The sequence below is a fragment of the Tursiops truncatus genome, chromosome 13 (assembly GCF_011762595.2).
Source record: "Tursiops truncatus isolate mTurTru1 chromosome 13, mTurTru1.mat.Y, whole genome shotgun sequence".
NCBI classification, from domain to species: domain Eukaryota; kingdom Metazoa; phylum Chordata; class Mammalia; order Artiodactyla; family Delphinidae; genus Tursiops; species Tursiops truncatus.
This window is the reverse complement of record NC_047046.1, coordinates 21856787-21875849: the sequence shown is the minus strand read 5'-3', so window position 1 is coordinate 21875849 and position 19063 is coordinate 21856787. Positions and strand designations below refer to the sequence as shown.

At 41.7% G+C, this 19063-nt stretch overlaps 1 protein-coding gene and 1 pseudogene across 1 annotated transcript in view; one reads left to right on the top strand and one right to left on the bottom strand.

Moving 5' to 3' along the window:
• The window catches only part of ZNRF3 (zinc and ring finger 3), a 148701-nt gene that overhangs the window by 83581 nt on the left and 46057 nt on the right, over window positions 1-19063 (bottom strand). The window lies entirely within an intron of this gene.
• LOC117307630 (origin recognition complex subunit 4 pseudogene) lies at window positions 15843-17139 on the top strand (annotated as a pseudogene).

The following is a 19063-nucleotide window of genomic DNA, read 5'->3' as shown; positions in this document are numbered from 1 at the left end:
CATCACTTTACCAGCCCATTTCCATCCCAGAAAGCAGCCTGCAGAGAACACACCCCCTACTTGAAGGCACTATTGGCCAAGGCGGACATCCCTGTCTCTGACCATCTCTGTGGTACTTGATATGCTCCAACAATGAACAGAGCAACCACCCATCAGCCAGGTGGGTCAACGTGCTTTTCCTGTCCCGGGGATGAAGAGAACACTTTGCACTCCATCCTGCCCAGCCTTTAGGACCGCAGCAGGTAGTCAGTCGGGTAAATGGAAGGATGGCTTATTGCTGGTTTCCAAGCCATGTTTAGTACAGGAAGTCCTTTCTTTTTCTTTTTTAAAATTTATTTATTTATTTTTGGCCGCGTTGGGTCTTCGTTGCTGCGCGTGGGCTTTCTCTAGTTGCAGCGAGCAGGGGCTACTTACTCTTCATTGTGGTGCGTGGGCTTCTCATTGCAGTGGTTTCTCTTGTTGAGAAGCATGGGCTCTAGGCGCATGGGCTTCAGTAGTTGTGGCATGTGGGCTCAGTAGTTGTGACTCACAGGCTCTAGAGAGCAGGCTCAGTAGTTGTGGCACACGGGCTTAGTTGCTCCGTGGCATGTGGGATCTTCCCGGACCAGGGCTTGAACCCACGTCCCCTGCATTAGCAGGCAGATTCTTAACCACTGCACCACCAGGGAGGCCCCAGGAAGTCCTTTCTATCAACCCACCCTTAAGTAAATCCACAGAGGATTCTAGGTGGTGGACAGGCGGACTTTTTAAAACATATGTTTTATGTTCATATACATAAATATACATATGTTCATTTTACCATGAATTAGAAGAGAGAAGCACAAATTCTTGATAAAATCTCCTTTTTCACCAAAGCTAAGACACCATCAACCAAACATCTTTGAGTGGCAAGGAAAAAATTAAACAAGGACACACAATGGATTTTAAGACATTCCAATGTCAGAAATGATAAGACACAAAAAAAGCAAAGCATCTAAGAATCAACAAAATCAAAAGTTACTTCAGTTTTTAGAATTATAGTCACTTTAAAGAGAAATATTAAATGAGTGTGGCACACAGATATGGGAGGAATTGTGAAGGTGTTATAAGAATGACTACATTATATAACAAGAGCAAGCCGTGCTTTAAGTGCTTTATAGAACTGAATATATTTAATCTTTAAAACAACCCCATGACGAGGTACCGCATCATGCCTGTTTTCAGAGCAGCGAACTGCAGAATGATGGGGGCGGTGACCTGCCCAATGTCACACACAGGTGGTGCCGAGGTGAGAAGCCCAGCCCAGCCCAGCACCAGGCATGTGGGTCCCAGCTCCCTGCTCTTCTGAGCCTCTCCAGAGAACTCCGGGTAGGACCATGGGAAACCGCCAATATTTAACTATTTCTGACTTACAAAAATGGCAAGTGCAAAGGATTCAATCTAATAGTCGCACCAGCCATTTGTTAAATGTCTGATTAACGGCTGAAACGTGACTGACTAGAGAGAATTCCTTTCAGGGCAGAGTGGAACCTCGGTCGTGGGCGGCGCATCCCTAACCTCAATCCAAAACCCTGAAACTTTTGAAATATTCTAGAATGTTTACCTAAAGCCCCTTTCATTTTCTTCACTTGGATTCCAGTCTCCAGAATCAATTGAAGGACAGGAAGGAATACTTGCAGGAGAAAGGTATAAAAAGGAGAAATGCAAGTACATTCTGTTCCTAAACTTCAGGGCTGGCCTGCAAGCAATTTCAGGACAACCTTAAGAGACAACTAATAATTCTCTGGATTGATCTTTCACAAGCTGTGGCCTCACCCCTGACAAGCTGTGGCTAAGCTAGTGGCTGGAGGGCAAAAGCCATAAGCCGGGGTTGGCCAAATACTTCTCAAGATGAATGATTTGGTTCATCAAGGGCACAGAATATCAAAGGTTATGCCCAGGGTCTGTTTCTAAAAGTAATTATGTAATAAATGACCCCCAAAGCAGGGGCCCCCACCCACCATGCCTTTCCTGTCGGCACCTGCACTCAGGGCTGCACGCAGCCGGCTCCAGCCGGCACCCTTCACACCCCGGTCTCATCTACTCAGATGAATGGGGCCCCTAGAGTTGTGCAACATGCTGGCCCTTCCTGCACATATGTAGAGAAGGAGCTCAGGTTTCTAATAACTCTGGGCAAATGCCCAGAGAAGATCTGAAGTTAAGCAGAAACCTGATACACAAAACTGGGATCATCACGGAGGAAGGCAAGGAAAAACCTGGATCTTATTTTAGGAAAATACTTTATTCTGACATTTAACTCAAAATACCTTAATAGTCAAGGACTCTGAGCTGGTTAATACTCCTGGTTCTAAAAGCAGCACAGACCCCGACATAGGAACCTCTTTCATTTTTCTTTGTAACTTGCAAAGCTCATTCTCATTACTGATATGCCTCCATTAACTCCTAATTCCAGAGAAGTTTAAAATACACACATTCTCAAACATGTTCTTTTTTTTTTAATCGTCAAAGCTCAGCACCAGAAAAAATTAACTCAAGCCAGAGAAGATTATCTTCATAAACATTATGTTCTTAATAGAAGTAAACTGCTCTTTTCCCTTAAGCAAAATAGAACATTATGCAGCGCCTTTTGTACTCGGCTTTCAAAATGTGAATGGGAACACTTTACCAAAGTCACGAATATACAAAAGGACCAAACAAAATCGCAAAAAAAAACATGGAAATGAAAAACTTCTCTCTGCCGAAAGGAACTGTTCTTTGTTGATAAAGGGAGGTTCAAACATATTTTAAATATTTTTAAACAAAGGCCTAGCTGATGTCCCTTAATCCATCCATCCAGCTCAACTTTCTGCGCAGGCAGCTGCCACAGCGCAGCGCCCGTCCAGAAGGGAGGGCCGGAGGCATTTCCTCAGTGGCCCACATTCCTGGGGGACACGGGACTTAGCAAAGTTAACAGCAATTTTCAACCTCCAATGCAAGTACAACAACATCTTCATAAAAGTTTTACAAGGACATCCTGGCAAGAACCAAACTACCACGAAGAGCAATGTTTCGGGGCCCCGAGCATTCCAGCAGCTCGCTTTTCTTGGCCACCTCTCCTTGCAGTGTGGTGCAAACAGGCGGTCAGCTGGGAACCCGCAGGAGGGTCCCAGGGAGAAAGCACTTGGAGAAAATAAAGCCAAATGTACCCATTCTGGCTCAACACTCCTTGCTCCGCAGGAAAGGGGAGCAAGAGGAGGCCAGGCAGATTTCAACATCTCTCATCAGTGCCGGGGAAAGGATGGGTGCAGATGCGTGAAGCTGCCTGCCCCGGAGTCCAATACCGTCTCTCTCCATTCCTCCAGAGGATGCCATCCTCAACCTTGCATTCCTCATCAGTGAGAGCACTAAGGGAGCATTGCTCTGAGCAGGACCCTCACACGGGGGGTGGCACAGGTCGCCCTGGGAGACCATCCATGGTGCGACCTATGGAACAAAGGTCCAAGGTGAATAACAGAACCACGGGGCCACGAGGGAGAGCAGTCAGCCTTGAAACCAGGATCAGGGTCCTAGGGTTGTCCTAACAAATGCCACAGACTGGGTGGTTTCAACACCAACGCACTGTCTCACAGTGCAGAAGGCCGGAAGTCAGAGATCAAGGTGTCTGATGGCTGAGGGAGAATCTGTTCCCACCTCCCCCTTCGCTTCTGGCGGGGGGCTGCTGGCAATCTTTGGCGTTCCGTGGTTTGTAGAATCATCACCCCATCACTGCTTCCCATCTTCACATGGTTCTCCCTGTGTTCGTGTCTGTGTCCAGATTTCCCCATTTTATAAGGACACCAGCCATATTTGATCAGGACCCTCCCTAATGATCTCATTTTCACTTGATTACCTCTGTAAAGAATCCATCTCCCAAAATGGTCACATTCTGAGGTACTGGGGGTTAAAGCTTCAACACATGAATTTGGGGGAAGGGACATAATTCAACCCCATAAGAGGGCCCTTGGAGAATCACTGGTAGTTGAGAAAGAAAGGGTCCTGTAAGAAATTAGCATTTTCATTCTTTAGCATCTCTTGCACAATAAGTAACTGCAGAAGCCAAAAGTCTGTATCACAATGCAGGAATAAGTTAAATGAATAATTTTTTTTAAGTGGGCAGAAAGATGTGGGAGAGAAACACAGGCAAGGTGCCATCACAAGGGGAAACAGGAAAAATGAGGTGTAAAATGATACATTCATAAACAGTTTTGGCAGAGGCCTGTTGCCAGGAGCTATACGGTAGACTCTCTGAGTTTGGCAAGATATAAAAGAGAACAAGGCCCAAAATACATTAATGGCCCAGCTATGGCTTTAGATCGGGTCATAATTGGCTGGGAAACGGGGCTCACCTTACAATTCCGTGAACTGCTAACTTTGAGTCTCATGCCATTCAGTGAGGATTTACATGGCAAGGATCAGGTCATTGCCAGCCACTGGCCTGGGCTTGAGCTAGACACCCATCTAGGGTTTCCAGAGTAAGGAGTGTCCTGAGAAACAGACATATGCAGGAAGGCCCTAAAGGGCCCCTGTTTTCTCAAACTCAAAACATGAAATAAGGAAACATCACATCTGGCAAAGGTGGGTGATGAAGAGAGGCTTTTTCTTGGAAGAAAAAGAAAAGAAAACGGGAAGGCATTTTATTTTCAAAGGAGCCTCAGTGGTAATAGCTTTGTGATTCTGAATATTGCTGAAGACTAGGAAGAATGTCCAACTACAAGGTGCATAATACACGCACACATACACACACACTGTCACTATCATCATGCAAATGTGTGCTAACATCTGAGATAACAGAGAGGCAAGTGCCTTCAAAACAATTTCACCCCAATTTCCATTAAATGCCATCTAGCCCGTGTTTCTCAAAGTCCACTCTATAAGCTCCTGGTGGGGCGGCAGTGGGGGTGGTCCTTAAACCTTTTAAAAGAATCTGCGAGGGCAATACCATATTTGTAATAATACTAAGACAACAACTGCCTTTTACATTATGCCGACATTTGCACTGATTGTGTAAATGTAACAGTGGGATAATACTGTTGAGTGAATCAAGGCAGTGGCGCCAGATTGCACTCCTGACTACTGTATACTTGCAATCAGAAAAAGGAGTTTCCTTAAGAATGCTGACGAAGCAATACTGATGAAGAACACTGATGAATAAAAACTATTTTTATTTTATTGTTTTTTATTTTATTAGCTCCCAACTCCTGAGTACATACTTCTTTAATATTCTGTGTGACAAAGGAAGTATGCGTAGAGCACTTCTGCTGCATACCAAAGCACATGGTTGCTTCATGATAAAGTACTTGTGCAATTGTGAGTTGCAAACTGAACTAGCCACTTTTTTATGGGACACCATTTTTACTTAAAAGAATAACTGACAAAGTATGGTTATACAGATAAGTACAGGGCAGACATTTTCTCACGAATGAAGCGAGCCTGCCACTTCAAGGAAAACAATTGACAATATTTGTTGCCAACAATAAAATCTGAGCTTCCAAGCAAAATTAGAATTTAGGGAAATTTGTATCTACCACCATGTGCTTGACAGAATCCCAATACTACTTAAAGACTTTCCTATTGAGGATGATGAGGATATTAACAAATGTGATTTTTTAATACTGTATAATGAAATGTGTCAGCATTTGAAAGAGCCATATGACTCAGTGAATCAGTATTTTCTAAATAACCAATGCACGATAATACAAAATCATTCATTAGTAACAGACCCATTCAAAGTGCAAGCAAGACCAATGGATTTCAACATAAAAGAATATGAAGAGTTCATCTATATGGCTTCAGGTTCCACATTACAATTAACCTTCAAGAAACTACCTCTTGCTAAGTTTTGATGTAGTATCAAAGATATCCACAATTATCTTAAGAAACTAATAAAATACTTCTCCCTTTTCCAACTACACATCTGTATAAGGCCAGATTTTCTTCATATACTTCAACCAAAGCATATCAAAACAAACTGGGTACAGAAGTAGATGTGAGAATCCAACTATCTTCTATTAAGCCAGATATTAAAGAGATAAAAATATTAAAAAGACCACTCTTCATTATATTTTCCAAAGCATAATATTGTTTCATAAAAAATGTTAGTTATGTTAACATGTAATGGGTTTATTATTATTTTAAAGCATATTTTAAAATTAAATATTTTTAAAGTTTTTGTTTTAATTTCTCACCTGGCAAATATCAGTAGATACAACCCACATAAAGAAAATCTCTTTGTGCACCTTAATACTTCATGAGGGACTTCCCTCGTGATCCAGTGGGTAAGACTCTGCGCTCCCAATGCAGGGGGCCCAGGTTCGTTCCTGGCTGGGGAACTAGATCCCACATGCATGCCACAACCAAGAGTCCGCATGCCGCAACCAGTAAGTCCACATGCCACAACTAAGGAGCATGAGCACTGCAACTAAGACCCAGTGCAAATAAATAAATATTAAAAAAAAAAAAAAACTTTATGAGCGTTAAGAACTCTTACAATAAAAAAAAAAGAATTACCCAATTTAAGTGGACAAAGGATCTGAGTAGACATTTTTCCAAATAAGATATACAAAAGACCAATAAGCATACGGAGAGATGCTTAACACCATTAGCCCCAGAGAAATGCAATCAGAACACGAGGTACTACTTCACATCTACTAGTATGACTATAATCAAAAAAACAGACAACAAGTGTTGATGAGGACAGAGAGAAATTGGAACCCTCATGCACTGCTGATAAGAATGTAAAATGGTGCAATCACTTGGAAAATAGTCTAGTAGTTCCTGAAAATATGAAACATAGAGTTACTGTATGACCTAGCAATTCTACTGGTACGTTTACACCCAAGAGAAATGAAAACATGTCCACACAAGGACGTGAACATGAATGTTCACAGCAGCACTGTTTATAATAACCAAAGAGTGGAAACAACCCAAATGATCATAAACTGATGAATGGATAAACAAAATGTGGTGTCCATACGATGTAACGTTATTCAGTAATCTGTGGTTAATAACAGGATACCAGTTAAAAGAAAACTCCATCTAGACACCTGTGGATTCCCACATGTGCCTATTTAAAGGATTCAAAATAGAAGAGATATTAAAAAACTAAACCCTCTCAGGAGAGCCAACCCTAACTTCACCAGTCCCTCCCACAAGATGAACCCAACAGAAGCTAGTTTTACCCATATTCCAGCATTCTAGACTTGCCTCTCAATGCCTTCCCAAGAAATGAGTGCTATATTTCTCTTCCTCCCAGCTTTATGAGCTTCCCAAGTAATTGGTGACAGTGAGGGTTGAAGAAGCATAAGGCTTGTAGCATAGCTGAACAACTCAACCAACCTCATAGTCAAGTTCACCTTAACAAACAGTGCAGATCTTCCTACCATCAGCCACCATCGGCTACTGTCAAACACAAATGAAACACGCCCTCCGGTCCCCAAAACACTCTCCCACCACCCTGATGCCCCTAGATAACCTGCTCATAGAACCATCACCTGCAAAACTTCTCTTTCTTCCCCCAAATCACAAATATTTCCAAATAAAGGTAAGGTCCATAACTAGTGATTTCAACCACTAACAAACAGAAGGGCTTCCAAAGCCCAGTGCCATGCATCCACCTTTAACAAATGGACAGTCCAGCTGGACTTTGCCAAAAACAACCAATCCAAACATCAATGCCCACAAACTAGTAAGTCACTTTGAAGTCAGGCATCATTGCATGATTACAAAAGATGATATATTATTTTATTGAATTCCTGCTAAGGGATAGAACTTCCTTTTGGATAAAACCACAACTTCTTAAAGCTGCAAAGCCATTTCTCTCACACAAAGAATGATGGTTGCATCAATTTAAAAAAAAAACAAAAAAAAACCACAAGCACATTCTAATGACAAAAAAAACAAAGAAGAGATGCATTATCTTGGTTCACCTATTTAAAAAATACTTAGCTTTGAAAGAAAATATTATCAATGTACTTTGTGGGTTAATCTGTAGGGAATCAATTTTTTAAATTTCTCAGCTTATAAAAGTAATTATCTGATCACTGAAGAACTCGGAATATGAAGAAAATTAACACACCCCAAAATCTCATTACCGGAGAAAAAATTGAGAGGTAGTATTTCATTATAGCCTTTTTCTATGTATGCCATACAATTTTTCTTATTTTTTAATGAAAAAAAAGTAGGATCATATGATATACTACACTTTTTTTGCTGCACCTCGCAGCATGCGGGATCTTAGTTCCGCAACCAGGGATTGAACCCATACCCCCTGCAGTGGAAGCACAGAGCCCTAACTACTGGACCGCCAGGGAATTCCCTATACTACATTATTATATTCTGCTTTTTTCCCATTTATGAGCATTTTCCCTTGACATTAGATACTCTCAAACAATTTTAATGTCTGTAAAGCACTCTACTATATGAACAAAAGCACTATCACTTTGCCAGCCAGATATCCTCATTGTTGGCAATTTTTATCATAAATAACATATTAGTGAACATCCTCACACAAAAATCTTGATATGCACCTCTGATTTTGTTTTTTATTTTTTGTTTTTTAGGATAAATTCCTAGAAGAAAAACTGTTGAGTCAAGGAGTATGAATATTTTTAAGGCCCTTGATACGTACGCTGCTACAAACAACCCTCCTACCAGCAGTGCATAAAAATGTCTATTTTCTTGTACCTTTTTACTAAAATGTGTGCTACTATTATTTTAGCCGTTGTCACTTGGATAGGTTAAAAAAAAAAAAGGCTAGTTTTTGTTTTAATCCAGGGTTCCTTTGGAATCCTTGCTGTTCCACAATGTCCTCATTCTGTCCAAGGCAAGTTCACAGAGCTGAACAGAAATCCATACACTAGCTGTGCACAGCACATCAGGGGCTGTCCAAGCAAGACAGGGGCCACATGTGAGGGGATTCTGCTGCTGTAAAGAAAGAAAAATTGATGCTTTGGGGGAAAACACGGGTGTTCAAGTGTGTGGAGATTTAGGTACTTCGGCAATTCCCAGCACTCAGGTTACATGGGGAAGCAAGTTTACTGCCAACATACTAACACCTGGGGGGAGTGGGGGATCAAAGAGTGCCCTCCCGTCCTAATAAGTGTTAATCACATTATAATAAAAATGAAAAGTAAACCAAATAGCTTCAGTAAGGAATCACTGCAGCAACTATTTCCACATTATCTCACAACTAGGGCAATCCTACACACTCAAAACTGTGCTTGATTCTGCACAAATATCCCCTCCACACCCCCACCCCCGCAAAACCTCATATTCTGGAAAGAGAAAGCACAGGCTGAGGGACGCTGGGAACCCTAAAAGAAATGTGCTAACAGCAGGCTCCTACCCCCAGCCTGGTAAATCTCTCATCTATAATCCAACACAAGAGACAACAGGCAAACAGCAAGAGGTCATCTTCAAAGAGCCGGTTGCTACGGGAAGCAAGTGTAGAGGCAGCAAGCATGTCCCCATCAAAGTTCGGCAGCTGCAGAAGAACCACAAAGGTACAGCTCCCCTCGGAGCATAGCACGGATGCGGGAGGGGTGTCTCCGGGGGAGGGGGCACAGGAGGAGGAGGAAGAAGGGGAGAGAAAAATATCAGACCAGCAGCAACTGCCCAGTGGAACATAAAACCTGGCAGTTTTGTGCTGCTCAACAAGGGGAAAGTAGGAAAAGAAGAAACACAGAAAATAGCATTTCCTGAACTTGCCTTTTTAAGCGCTAGTCAAAACTGTCAACGTACCTGAGAGACGGCCAGATAAAACCCACGGCTATGGAAAGAGAAACAGCCATTAGTGATAAAACGGCAAGTATCAGCTTTAAGCACCATCTCAGTACAAATGTGATCACCTCCTGGCAGAAAAATCTCTAAATCCTTGGTCCAAATGCCCCCTTCCCAATACAGCAACAGCAGCCACAAAGAAGAATAGACCTACCACTTGCCCACAGAATCCAAATAGGGGAATCTCAGGGCGGCCTTTAATTTGGGTAAAAGCTGCCCTCATTTTTCCAGGTAAAAAGCACAAGAGTCGACAGGATTCACAGCCCCTAAGTGGACATCTCAAATAGTCCCTTTTGCATTTGAGCTCTCCAACCCCAGATGTAGCACTGGTGCACAGAAATCACACAGGACTCAGGGGGAAGAGACCACTAGAGAATCAAGTCCCATTCCTTCACTCCGAACGAAGACAGACCTTAGGCCATTCCCCCAGCTCATCTGGAAGCCAGGTCTCCCAAATCCCAAGCTGAAGTTCTTGGTTGTCATGGGCGACAACCATAAAGGTCTAGGGACAAGGAGAGGGGCTAAAGCTTCGTCTTCGCTTCTGGCTGCTACTAAATGGCTTGATGTGCTATATGAAGTTCTGAAACAAAGTGCTCCCAAAGAACAGTCCATCTGTTGGTTCTGGTGGGTTTTCACAGAAGTCAGGCCCACAGGCAGGTGGACACATCTGTATGTCCTCACCCTGCTCTCTGTGTCTGTATCACATGGCTCTGCTGAGAAAGTGCTCAGACTCTCAAAGAAGATATCATTTTGCTCAAAATGATTTCCTGAAACAGGTGAGAGGTTCATGGGGCTAGATGTACACACACAAAGGGTTCAGGCCTGAAACTCAATCACAGAACCATATCCCATGTGAAAGGGCAAGGCTAAAATGGCACGGGTGATTTCTTCCAGGGTAAACACTCAGAAGTCACAGACTTGTGCAATCTGTTTTTATGAATGGCTCTGTCTTCATCACATTTTGCAGATATAAAATGTGCTGTTAAAAAAAAAAAAAACAAATTTAAATGGTTCTTTCAATAGGCCAAGACTTTATCTGTATTTGTCCTCAGCCAAGTGGAAAAGAGTAAACATGAAATTAAAAAAATAAAAATGAAATAAACTCTGAATTCAAATCAACAAAAATAAGTCTGCAGTACTCCAGACACCTTTTATTGCCACCCAGCTAGTAAACAAGCAAGTGCTCCTAATCAGCGTGCCAGGGTCTCATCACTTTCTTCCTCAGCCGCCAATGCTGCCACCAACACAGGACTTCTCAGAACCCTACTTCTACTCTTGTGGGTTTTTTGTTTTGTTTTGGTTTTTAGTGTCAAGAAAAGAGAGAAGTACAGTACTCTGTAATGGCCTATATGGGAAAAGAATCTAAAAAAGAGTAGATATATGTATAACTGACTCACTTTGCTATACAGCAGAAACTAACACAACATTGTAAATCAACTATACTCCAATAAAAATTAAAAAGAAAAAAAAGAAAAGAGAAGTATGAGGAAAGATGTAGGCACTTATTTATATGAAGAAAGACTTCTCGAGTACCTTCCACTGTCACTTAACATGTTAGAGAACTGAAGACAGAAAACGAGGAGGGAAAAAAAAAAAAAGGAATTCATGAGGGTGATTCAAGTGCCTGAAAAGGAACAACTGTCCATAAAATGAACAACCTCAGTTAAATACATTTTTGTTATATTGGGTCATTTTCATAAATATTTTTGGCTGAAACCATTAGAAGCTTCTGGCTGCAATGGTAAATGATAAAGGGGAGTTGGTCTCCCTTACAGTTCACAACTGGAGATTAAGTTTAAGAGACCCAACCCAACCCCCTAACCCAAAGAATCAAACTTGCTCCTGCCCTCTCAGCCTTCCAAAGGCCCAGAGGAAGACCTCTGTGGCCCCAGGTCAGGTGCCAGCAGCCTCTGAAGGGGAGGGAAAGTGCTTCTGAATGACCAGATTAAGTCTGAATGGAGGAAGAACCTGTGATTAAGTTTTCTGAATAGTTGGCTCTCTTAGGGGGAGCAAACTCCTTCCAAAAAAAAAAACACAAAACGGCAGAAACCTCGCCTGGCTCTCTGTTACTACCCTTCAGAAATGGGAGTCCTGCTCTTTGGATCCAGGAAAGTGGATTTTCACATACTCAAGTCAAGCCCACTTTCCAACCAACGTGTGGGGTTCAGCCAATTTTCAAGGGAAAGGAGAAAAAATATAACACTGCCTTATTTCTTCTCCAGATTACTATTTAGACAGTTCAGGTTGACATGGACCATGTTTTAACCGCCAATCCCCCAGGACAAACTTAGAAACTTCTCCAAGCCATTACACAGCAAAGAAGCTACTCTTTCCTTCAACTCACTTAGCTTCATCTTCAACCAAAACTTCTTTACAATATTATTCCAGCTTTGCTGGTCCAGAATCTTTGCCAGAAGGTTCTTTACCCCAAGCATAAGTAGGAAAGGAAAAAGGCAAAAGGCATTTTATCTAACCTGTGGCAGTCTGGTCGGAATTGTCCTGGCTACACAAGACGCAGGCCTGCTGAGGTTTTGTTCTGCTTTTCTAAGTTGGGGGGCGGGGAATATCAACATAAATCTTTCTTCCCAGTGAAAGATCCGAGGACTAAGTTAACTCATAACACAGACTACTCATATATTAAGATACAGTTCATTAAAAATCTTGAACAAAATGTTGAGTGACCCATCCATGTTAAAAACTCAAGTTTGGGTGTAAAAGGCCAACGTCTGAAAAACCCAGGGGGGAAGAATGGTTGGGAGAGATGAAAAAACTCTTCCAAGACCATCCTGTTTAAGCTCGACCATCTTGGCAAGGAGAGCGTGCACCTCCCCTCCTAAAGCACCTGGTTCTGCAACTGATGTTCAACGTGTTTCCATTTAACTGCAGGGGACACAAGAATGAAAGGCAGAGATCCTGCCCTTCAAAGAGACTGCAGTTACACAGAGGAGAGAAGGCACGAAAAGAATAAAATGCACGTGGGAGTGAGGGGTAAGTGCCAAGAGCGAGGCCCATCAAGAGAGGGCAAGATGGGGGCATGAGGCGTCCCGGGAGGCCTTCAGGATTTGGTCTCGAGAGATAACAGACTGTGAGATTTGGCTCCTTACTTATTTCTGTCTAGAACTTTCCAAGGATTTTTTTTTTTTTTTCCCTTAATTTAGGCCGCGCCGCATACCATGCATGATCCTAGTTCCCCAACCAGGGATCAAACCCGTGCCCCCTGCAGTGGAAGCGCTGAGTCCCAACCACTGCACCGCCAGGGAAGTCCTCCAAGTTTCCACTCAGCAATTGATGTGGCACAGATTACACATTTATATTTATTAAGCCCACTAAATATATAAAATACTTAATATATATTTGTGTATTTATTAAGCATAACAATAGCTAGCTCTTACTATGTATCTATTTAATCTTACAACCATAAGAAGTTTTTTTTTTGTTTTTTTTTTTTTTGCTGTACGCGGGCCTCTCACTGTTGTGGCCTCTCCCGTTGCGGAACACAGTCTCCGGACCCGCAGGCTTAGCGGCCATGGCTCACGGGCCCAGCCGCTCTGTAGCATGTGGGATCTTCCCAGACCGGGGCACGAACCTGTATCCCCTGCATCGGCAGGCGGACTCTCAACCACTGCGCCACCAGGGAAGCCCATAAGAAGTATTTTTTAAGATACTCATAACAAAAACTCAGAGAGGCTAAGTGCCTTACCTAGGGTCACTCAGCTGAAAAGTAACACTAGACTTCGAACTCAGGTCAGATTGCCAAGTCTGATGCTGCATTTCCCTCTGCACCTCGGCAATGCAACAGTTCCAAGCACACATCCCCTCCTCCAGTGGATTTTTTTTTAAGGTGTCAAAACCCCACCAGTAATTTTAAACCTCTGGTGTAATTCTTAGCCTATAATTATTTGTTTACATGCATGTCCTCCCAACTAACCCAAGTTCCTTAACGACATCCTTCACCTTCATATTCTAGCACTGGGTGTGGCACACAGGAAAGCTGAACAAACACACCATGGTCACACTAAACTGAGTGGCTCACGACACTCAAAACGCCAGAGAGCCTGCTTCAGCTAGAAAGTCGTCAAAGGGTTTTGCTCGCTTAACCTCCCTGACCCTGTTTCCTCATCTGTTAATAAGGACAATAATGATACCTGTTTCATAAGGTTGTTTTGATAAGTGTGTTAGATAATGCATGCTAAAGGCTTGGCAGTGCCTGGAACATGCTAAGTACTCCACAGAGGCGGGCAAATAATGTCTAACCTCCAATGCAAGATAAAAGGGAGGTATGCCCTACCTCACCTTTCATCCACTAGACTTAAATTCTGGAAACTGATATTATTAAGTTTTAAAAGGGTTCCAAGCAATGTGTGCTATCCATTGAAATACAATGGGACAGATCTAGATATACTGATAAAGAAAAACTTTCAAGACACATTAAATGAAAAAAAAAAAAGGTGTGTGTGTGGTCTGATTACATAGGTATATAAGTGCACAGAAAAATACTCTGAAATATATAGGTAATGAGATGGGAGGAGTAAAGAGGTCTTTTCCTTCTGTCACTATTCAGTTCTGATATTTGAATCTTATTATAAAAAAACATTAAAAGTAATATTTTCATTAAAAGCAAAAACAGTGTGGAGTTAACAGTAATGTACCACTGTTGGTTCCTTAGTTGTGACAAATGTACCACAATAATGTAAGACATTAACAATAAGAGAAACTGGGTGAATGGTATATGGGAACTCGCTATCTTGGCAGCTTATCTTAAGTCTAAAACGATTCTAAAATTTAAAGTTTGTTTTGGACTTCCCTGGCGGTCCAGTGGTTAAGATTCCGTGTGTCCACTGCAGGGGGTGCAGGTTCAGTCCCTGGTGGGGGAAGTTCCACATGCTGCAAGGTAAAAGCAATAATATGTATAGCACAGAACCACCTTTGCTTTTAAAACTCTGTCCATATACATAAATATATATTCACTACATTTCAAATGTTAACAATGGTTCTGAGTGGTAAGATTGAAGATGGTGCTCATTTCCTTGTACCTTCTAGATCAGTGGTTCTCAAAGGGTGGTTGCCAGATCAGCCGTAGCAGTGATATCGGGAAACTTGTTAGAAATGCAAATTATCAGGCCCCACCCCAAGGCCACTGAATCAGACTCTCTTGAGGTGGGGGCCAGATGATTTTGATGCACATAAAAGTTTGAGAACCCTGTTCCAGATCACAGAAACTGGTTTTATAAAAAGTGTCCCTTTTATAGTCAAAACAACAGAAAAATGAAACTTGAAAAGGGGGTCAGTATGTTGATGAATGAATAGCATTTTAAGCCCAGATGCAGGCCCTGACACAGCACGTGCACCAGGATGCAAGCACAGGCCAGTCCCAACTCAGACTGACCTGCTCTGTCCCTTCCCTTGTCTCCCCACCATCCCAGGCCAGCTTCCATGGGAGCCCCTGGGATACCTACAGAGACAAGTTTCAGACAAACAAATCTGGCATGGGGGGAGGGTTTCTTTTTTTAAAAATTTTTTATTGTAAGAGGAAAGTTTGCTGGCAACAGCTCATCATCTTCAAATTTATGGCCTCCAGTCTCAGTTGTATATTAACAGCACCAGCCAGGGCATGACAACTAACAGTTTAAGAGGTAGAGACTCATCTTCATAATTAAAAAAAAAAAATTCCTAAAACATGAATGTAGTAGCAGCTCACATGAACAAGGTGTGAGCCTATCAGCCCTGCCTTTGGAATGGCCCCGGATGTCCTCTGCCATCCTACTCCGAGGCCCCGGGAGTATTTATAATGCCCGGCTGGCTTCCTCCCCTCCAGGTACATCCCGAGACTCCTTCCACCTCGTGCAGAAGACCCTTGGAGTCTGTACTTCAGCTCTGCTTTCAGAGACCCTCAAGGGGCTGCTCTGCCTGCTGGCTCAGCTCCATGAGAGCCATGGTAAAGGGAGTATGGGTGTATCGCTGGCAGCGGCAGCAGGTGAGGCAGAGCAGAGCATGCGGCGAGAGGAGCCTATGAAGGGATTCCTGCGGTCCCCAGAATCCTGCTCTGCCCTGGATTTCAATTTGTTGAAATGAGCAGTCGTAAATCAAAGAGTAACAACTTAATACAAGCAGAATACCTTTCGCGGGTACAAAGAATTTTACGTGAAAGATTTTGTCATCAGAGTCCACATAGTAACCTATTTGGAGTACAAGTACAATATAAACACTTAATTGAGCTGCTGAAAAGAACTGCTATCCATGGAGAAAGTAACTCTGCTCTCATTATTGGACCCCGAGGATCAGGAAAGACTATGTTAATAAACCATGCTTTGAAAGAACTAATAGAAGTAGAAGAGGGAGTGAAAATGTATTACAAGTTCACTTAAATGGACTGCTGCAGATCGATGATAAAATTGCCCTAAAGGCAGTTAAATCTGGAAACTAGTTGGAGATAAAGTTTTTGGAAGCTTTGCTGAAAACCTTTCATTTCTTCTGGAAGCTTTAAGAAAAGGTGACTGGACTAGTAGTTGCCCAGAGATCTTCATGTTAGATGAATTTGATCTTTTTGCTCATCATAAAAACCAAACGCTCCTCTATAATCTTTTTGACATTTCTCAGTTTGCACAGACTGCAGTAGCAGTTATTGGTCTTACACGTAGATTGCATATTTTGGAACTCTTAGAAAAAAGAGTGAAGTCACGATTTTTCCACTGGCAGATACACTTAATGAATTCATTTGGTTTTCCACAGTATCTTAAAATATTTAGAGAACAATTATCTCTATCTGCAGTATTTCCAGACAAGATTTTCGCTGAGAAGTGGAATGAGAAGGTTCAGAGTCTCTCAGAAGATAGAAGTGTGCAAGAAGTGCTGCAGAAGCATTTCAATGTCAGCAAAAACCTGTGGTCATTACACATGCTACTGAGGCTTGCTTTAAATCGCGTAACACCATCACAACCATTTATGACTGCAGCAGATCTGATGGAGGCAAACCAGCTGTGTAGCGTGGACTCTAAAGCAAATATTGTACGTGGTCTGTCGGTCTTGGAAATCTGTCTTATCATAGCAATGAAACATTTAAATGACATCTATGAAGAGGAGCCCTTTAATTTTAAAATGGTTTATAATGAGTTTCAGAAGTTTGTTCAAAGGAGGGCCCATTCTGTTTATAATTTTGAGAAACCTGTTGTCATGAAGGCTTTTGAACACTTACAACAATTAGAATTAATAAGGCCCCTGAAAAGAACATCAGTAAATGCACAGAGGGAGTACCGGCTGATGAAACTACTTCTGGATAACACACAAATTATGAATGCTTTGCAGAAATACCCTAACTGTCCTACATATGTTAGGCAGTGGGCAACATCCTCCTTAAACTGGTTATAAATATAACCATGGCTTCAGTTATGGAGTTTCAGGCATACTTCTCTAAAGAACTAAAAGCTATTGTCCTTTAACAAGATATGTTACTATGTTTTCCTATATTTATAAAGATGTATTTTTGTATTTATGGAGACTGTTACATATGCAGTATCATGGCTGTGCCTTGCCTTTGAATCACAAGCAGTTACATGATTTATAATTCCAGTGATTTAGACTATTTTGTAAGTAGCTGTTCAAAAAAATAAGTATGACTCTTTCAGGGATTGAACCACATGCTTATTTAACATTTGTGAAGTATTTGTGTGGTACATTTGAAGAGTTCATTTCAACCCAGCAGCCAGATGTTTTAACAATCCTTAAAACAGTAAAGAAACAATGGTAAGAGTTGAGGTGTAATGAGTAATCTTTTGGTCCATTGGGAGGTGCTGCAGTTTTTCTGTATTCATGGAAATTTGGGTTTCTGTCCCAGACCAAGGTCTTCTAGTTCAGGAGACTGATCAGTTTGGCTAGAAGATGGTTCACATGGAAGAAAAAAGCCAAAAGTTTGAACATTTTCTTCCAGACTTCTTAAAATATGGTACTCATACCATCTACAGAAGAATCTTTTGTAGGAGGTTTTTAAATACAGATTTTTGGGCCTCTTCTAAGGACTAGCATTTGTCTTTCTAACAGGCACTTTACGAAATTCCTGTAAAACCACTCCCACAAATAATGGAAAGTGTATGACAGTGTTAACTAAATCTATTTGTAACAAAAAGTAGACCCCTATGAGGAATGTGGAAATGTCAAAGCATCACCTTATAAATTCAGGAATCCATGAACTAATACTGGTATATGTTTGCTTGTTTATTTATTTTTATGTTGGCAGCAATGGATCTTCAATGCGAGGCGAGCATGCAGGTTCAGTAGTTGCTGCGTGAGGGCTTAGTTGCCCGGAGGCGTATGGAATCTTAGTTACCCGACCAGGGATTGAACCCGCGTCCCCTGCACTGGAAGGCGGATTCTTAACCACTGGACCACCAGGGAAGTCCCTGGTATATGTTTAAAGTGAAATTTAATAAGCATTCATTAAGTGTTGTGACTTCATTTATTCAAGAATATTTGATTGCCTATTCTTTTCATGGAAGGTTTACAGAAGAGAGAGTCCCTATCCTTGTGCAGTTTGTAATCCTTTTAACTGTCGAAGACCCAATGATATTTAGTTACTGTTGTTTACAGGTGAGAAAACTAACACAGTAGTGGCCCTGTCCAGAGGATTGACAGACCCTGGAATTCAACTCATTTCGCTGACACCAAAGCTCAGTAACGTGTTCCTTACCATGTATTTTTAAAAGTGTACTCTAAGAAATTATTTACTTGGTTTTGAAGAAGTATTGCGTTTAGAATGGAATATGAGATTTCTGTGCATAAAAATAGCTCTTCAGTAGTTGCAACCTATTCTTTGCATACTTAGGCATTCTAAGTTTTCAGATCACTGTCAATTACTTTTCAGCAGTGTCTCATGAAAGCTAAGGCTTGCATCCTGGTTCTATGCAATAGTCTATAGATTTTTAGGGGACAGTTTGCCAAAATACTTACCACAGTAGATTCACTATTACTAGAAGTAAGGATTTTGCACTTGAGCTAAAATTGTCCCTTTAAAAATTTTTCTGAACTGTTTTAGGGAAGTACCCTCTGCTTTAAAGGCACTGACCACAAAAGTACCTAAAGAACTGGCTTGAAGACTGCAAATTTTTATCAGCTTAAGATTCCACTAAAAGATTAAGAGCACTCATCTGCCTCCCTGTCTCCAAAAGAGCTACAGAAAATCCATCAACATCAGTGAAAGAGCTATAAAACAAACTAGAAAAAACAGGTTAGCAAAAGTCATACAAATGAAGCACGTGCCTACATTTCAAAGACATTTTTTCAGAGAAGGAATGTTGAT